Consider the following 6,000-nt stretch of genomic DNA (forward strand, 5'->3'; position numbering starts at 1 on the left):
CACAACGGAAAAACGAATATGAATCCCACAAATGCGAAAGTCCACAAAACACACCACAGGAATAAGTCCACAATACACGTATCAAAATATAGTACTATCTAACAACACCAAATCCATGAAACATGAAATACTACTAGTAAGAAACTAACAATCGATAAGAATCCTCGGATGTAACGTGGGAAGAGGGATCGGCTGGCAGCATACTCTAAGCAACTCCATATCATCTACCTACTACCTGATAACATAGCAGAATAGACAGGGTGGTGAGTACAAAGAACTCAGCGGGTAAGAACAGAATAAAGCATGGTAGATACAACAACATAGGAACCAAGGAATACAGTCTCCATAATAAGAATAGAATCATGCTATCGAAATATAACACATCTAGCCACAAACTGATAAAATGACTATGCATATACATACCTGACACAGTAGATGCACATGCTCGACTAGAATCAATACCATGATACCAAAATCAGGGAACTCACCGGACTAGCAACAGATCAACTCGAGAAACCTGTGCAAATATAGATACGACTGTATATACATGTAAAATAGATGACATGTATGTAGTATGACACCCAAATGCAACATACATAGCGCAAACAAATGCAACATCACACAATCACATGCAACTAATATCTACTAGGCATGTATGCGAAAATATCTCCCCAGATGCACCGCGCATCATATACAAAAGTGCATGCATGCTCCATGGTCACCCCCGCCACCTCTCTAGACACCACGACCCTTGTATGGCCGAGAGGCTTGGGTCCGTGACAAACCGTACTAGCCTCCAGTACATGCACCGCTATAGGCGGCCGAAGCGGACGGTCAGCTAAGTAGTTATATAACTACACAGCTAAGGGTCCCTGACCACTCACATCTCAAGCCCTCTGACTATTGTACCCTCAAGACCCACTACTCCAGAGTGGTCGAGGCTGACAGAGTATAATCACCGAACGGCTGAGCAAGCGCGACAGGACTAGCTCCACTCCTAGCTGCCACTCTCCAAAAGTGACCGAATGGGCAACTATAAACAACTGACGACCCCCTCAACACAAGGGAGGCATTAGTCATCAGTATGCAATGAATGATGACATGATGTGAATAGTCACAATATAAATACCATCATCCATCGTGTACCCCAACACCTCCAATAACCACCACAAATATATATACATACTTCAACACATAACATGGTCAACCAACTATACAACCTCAATACCGCATACCCGTCACATGTACACTCAACCTCAAAATGCATGGTAAACACGCTAATTGTACCAACCAGATAACTCTATGACACAAACTCTACATATGCACATGCACAGAGTTCCGATATCAAGGGTGAGACTGTATCGAGGTAAACAAGATCATATCAAAGCTCAAATAGAAAGAGACAAGAAGGAATAAAACAAATATACAGATTTTAGGTAATGCAACCTAAGCATCAGAAAATAACCATGCTTTATAGTTCAAAGAACTAAATAGGAGATAAGGAAGAAATATCCGCCTCCAGATATATCCCATATCAACAGAACCACCCCCACGTCACGCTGCTCGTATAGATCAAGGTCCTGTGTCACACATACAATTCATATAATATGCATACTTATATATATATCACACATAAATGAATCACCTACCTATAATTAATTAACTCCAAAAGAACCGTTAACCATAGGTGTGGCTCACTTCTTTTAACATAACCATATTAAATTTACATTCTAACCTAAACCATCCAATATCTAAATTCCCATGAGATCCTCCATGTTACAATCTTCCATTACCGGATCCCACAGAAGAAATTAAACAGGACGTTGTCTGCCAATTTCTGTTAAAAATTCCAGATCAAGCGAATTCACAGAAATTCTAGTGCAACAGCACACCAAAACTTCTAACATCTAAAACAACTCAATTCTTATTGCTTCTGTCATTGATTCGAATTCACTCAATGCCCAGGACTCATTGGATAACAGCTACTACAGCTAATGATCGGCCAAAAGAAAAGAACAAGAACTACACAGTGCACCAATTCCAATGGGATCATGAAGGAAAATAGCAAGAACTAGAAGATTTAATCCCTACAACTGTAATACTAAAAATTACTCTCCTTACCTCTTCACCCTTCAATCATCGGAGGTAATCACAGATCTGATGAAGAGATCGATCCAACCGAGCTGTGGTGGCCGGAAATCAAACACCAATCTCAGCTTCTAACAAGATCGTCCAAATCAACACAAGAAAAGGGAATCGGGAACTCGAATTCACGACCAAAAACCCAACCGCTTACCTCAAAGATCACAGCTAGGGCACGATCGGTTCCTTGTCGATAACAGAGAAGGGGATCGGGAGGAAGCGATGGTCGTTACCTCCCCCAATCGGTTGATGCTGGCCAGATCCAAATCGTGATGCCCTCGATCCCCTTCCGACAGCTGGCAAAACCAACGGATTCAGGGATCCAACACTGCTGTTCGCCGAGATTAGAGAAAGGGAAAAAGGTCGGAAAGAAAGGGTTGGGATGTAGCTAACCTTTTCCTTCCACACTCCAAGATTTGCTCCTCGCCGGCGATACCGAGAGAGGAAAGGGGAGAATCAGCGATCGTTGAGGCAGGCATCGGCGTCGGGGAGTTCGCGCGAGAGAGAAAGAGGAAGAGAGAGTCGGGTCGGGTTTTAGGATCCGGGTGAGGAATGAAACCTATTAATAAGTAACTTTGGGTTAGGGTTAAGGGAAACAAACCCTAAGTACCTCAATTACACTCTCACCCGCATATTTCTAAACAGACCCCCACTCCTATCCCCGCAAAACTAGTCATACAACCTCCGTAAAAATCCAGAAAAATTTCTATAATTTCCTAAAATTTTCATAAGGTTATTCCACGATAACCCTAAAAATAAATTAGCATATCTTACAAAGTGCTTCAACAAGAGAGGCCTAAAAAGCCAGTACAATCCAAGGAGGTTCAACCTAGTTCAAAAGTCAAGATCGAGGTGATCTGCTACGGGTGCAACCAGAAGGGCCACATCAAGGCCAACTGCCCAAATCAGAAGGATGCAAAGAAGTAGAGGAAGAAGAAGGTGCTGCAAGCGACCTTTGAAGAATCCTCAGAAGAAGATACCGACGACGAGCTTGAACAAACGAGCCTCCTAGCACTAATGGCCCGGGACCAAATCAACATGTCCGAGAGCAAGAGCGAATCGGAAGCAGACTCGGAAAGAGGCCACGGATCCGTATCCGTTTCTGAAGGGCCCGAACCCTCTGTAAGTATTCCTCGATTAAATAATTTAGTGAATTACTTATTATGTAAATTAGAAAAATCAAACATTCGGGTCAAGTCACTTCTAAAGGAAGTAGCAGTCCTTAAAGAAGTGACTAACTCCAAAACCTTGCCTGACCCAGTTCAGACTGGAAATTTAACTCAAGTCCAAAAGCTTGAGGAAGAAAATTCTAGTCTGAAAACTCAGGTCAAGGATTTGGAGAAGACCCTAGAACGGTTTTCATTGGGGTCCAAGAACCTTGACCTAATTCTTAGGACTCAAAGAGCCGTTTACAATAGAACTGGAATAGGTTTTAAATCCGAAAGGAAATATCGATCTTATCTATCCTTAGTCAACAAACCAAATAGTAAACTAGTTCAAGCATGGGTACCCAAGTCCAACTTGGTCAATCAAGTTGGACTTGGTCAATATTGGGTCCCCAAGGATCAAGTACATTACCTTGATAGACCTTATCGAGGCTATGATCCAAGGGGAGCAAAAATAAAAATTATCCTAACCAATAAATAATAAATAAATAAAAATTATCTTGACAAATAAATTTAAAGGAATATAATTCAAACTTTAATAATAAGTTAAAAGGAAAAATCAATAATGGTGGCTCCAGAATTGTAACGACCCGACCCTCTTGGCCCATTTGGCGGCCCATTTGGCGACCTCTCATGTCGTCGGCCCATTTGGCGACCTCTCATGTCGGCGTCGGTCGTGCCATTACTCACTAGGACTTTCCACTGGCGGTGGATTTTGCCTCCCCCAGGACCTCCAGGCTTAGTATTAGAGTTTATGAATCCCGGCAACCAAATGAGATGATCTCACTTGGTTGCCAGGATTCATAAACTCTAATACTTAAGCCCGGAGGTTTAGAGTTCGAATCTGGGAAGGAAAAACCAGCAGGTGGAAAGTCCCAGTGAGTAACGGCACGGCCATGGGTCGACGACATTAGAGGTCGCCAATGGGCCGACGACATAAGGTCGACGGTCGACGACCCGAGGGTCGCCAAATGGCCGCCAAATGGCCAAAGGGCCGGTCGTTACAATAAAAGCGCCTTTTATTATAACGACCCGACCTCTGCCCTTGTGGTGGCCCAACTGGCGACCCTTATGTCGTCGGCCCATTTGGCGACATCTCATGTCGTCGACCGACGACCCTTTGACCGTTACTCACTAGGACTTTCTACCCCTGGCAGTGGATTTTTGCCTTCCCCAGGATTCGAACTCTAGACCTCCAGGCTTAAGTATTAGAGTTTATGAATCCTGGTAACCAAGTGGGATTCATCTCACTTGGTTACTAGGATTCATAAACTCTAATACTTAAGCCTGGAGGTCTAGAGTTCGAATCCTAGGGGAGGCAAAAAATCCATTGACCAGGGGTGGAAAGTCCTAGTGAGTAACGGCACGGCCAAGGGTCGTCGGTCGACGACATTAGAGGTCGCCAAATGGGCCGACGACATAAGGGCCGACGGTCGACGACATGAGAGGTCGCCAAATGGACCGCCAAATGGGACTAGAGGGCCGGATCGTTATAAGAATAGCTGGCACCTCCAAAAGCTACCTACCCGGCAGGGTAATTACGGCTAGAATAAAAAAGTGCTAAGTTTAACTTGGGCCACGGTACTGGTGAAATATTGGATGATAGTATGTTAGGAAAGCTTAGTCTATGCATGTCTAGGAAGATATGACTTCGACCTGGTGCATTTGGCTAAGTGGAACTGACCGAAACTACCCTTTATGGATCCTAAGTAGTTATACCAAGGTTTTATACTAAGTTTAGTGGATAGGATTATTTGGAAAACCTCGAAGGCATGGTTACTTTAATGATGTCCAAGTGACTCACCATAGCTCAGAAGTTTATCCAAAGAATGTCTACTTGTTGAGTCCAAAGCTAAACCTGAATCTAACACAAAGTTAAACTAAACCCTATAATAAAACTAATCCATCTCACAAAATTATAGGATCCCCTAATTGAAAAATATAGATTGGGTGAGATGACTAAGGACAAAAATCAAATTAAATCTAAAAAAAATTTAAATTAAATTAAGTTGAGTTAAATTAAATTAAAATGAATTAACTTAAATATTTTTTAAAAAATTTAATTAACTTAATATTTTTCAAATTAAATTAACTTAACATTTTTCAAAAATTTAATTAACTTAATATTTCTTCCAAAATATAATTAACTTAATATTTCATCAAAAATCTAATTAACTTAATATTTCTTCAAATTTAATTAACTTAATATTTTTCAAATTTAATTAACTTAATATTTTTTTTCAAATTTAATTAACATTTTCTATTTAATTAACTTAATATTTTTCAAATTTAATTAACTTAATAATCTTAAAACTTAATTAGCTTAATTTTTCAAATTTAATTAACTTAATATTTTTCAAATTTAATTAATTTAATATTTTTCAAACTTTAATTAATTTAATATTTTTCAAAATTTATTTAACACAATATTTTTCAAATTTGAATTAACTTAATATTTTTTATAGGATCCCCTGATTGAAAAATATAGATTGCGTGAGATGACTAAGGACAAAAATTAAATTAAATCTAAATAAAAATTAAATTAAATTAAGTTGACTTAAATTAAATAAAAATAAGTTAACTTAAATATTTTTTTTAAAATTTAATTAACTTAATATTTTTAAAATTAATTTAACTTAAGATTTTTCAAAAATTTAATTAACTTAATATTTCTTCGAAAATTTAATTAACT

General features: G+C 39.4%; 1 long non-coding RNA gene across 1 annotated transcript; it reads right to left on the reverse strand.

Moving 5' to 3' along the window:
• Positions 1 to 2,120: 2,120 nt before the first annotated feature.
• Positions 2,121 to 2,594, reverse strand: LOC122055505. The gene is made up of 3 exons (XR_006132891.1): positions 2,536 to 2,594; positions 2,297 to 2,470; positions 2,121 to 2,183 (listed from the first exon to the last, which is right to left on the reverse strand). It is a non-coding gene; the product is annotated as an uncharacterized LOC122055505 (long non-coding RNA).
• Between the last annotated feature and the right edge of the window lie 3,406 nt (positions 2,595 to 6,000).

Source organism: Zingiber officinale, chromosome 1B, assembly GCF_018446385.1.
Source record: "Zingiber officinale cultivar Zhangliang chromosome 1B, Zo_v1.1, whole genome shotgun sequence".
NCBI classification, from domain to species: Eukaryota; Viridiplantae; Streptophyta; class Magnoliopsida; order Zingiberales; family Zingiberaceae; genus Zingiber; species Zingiber officinale.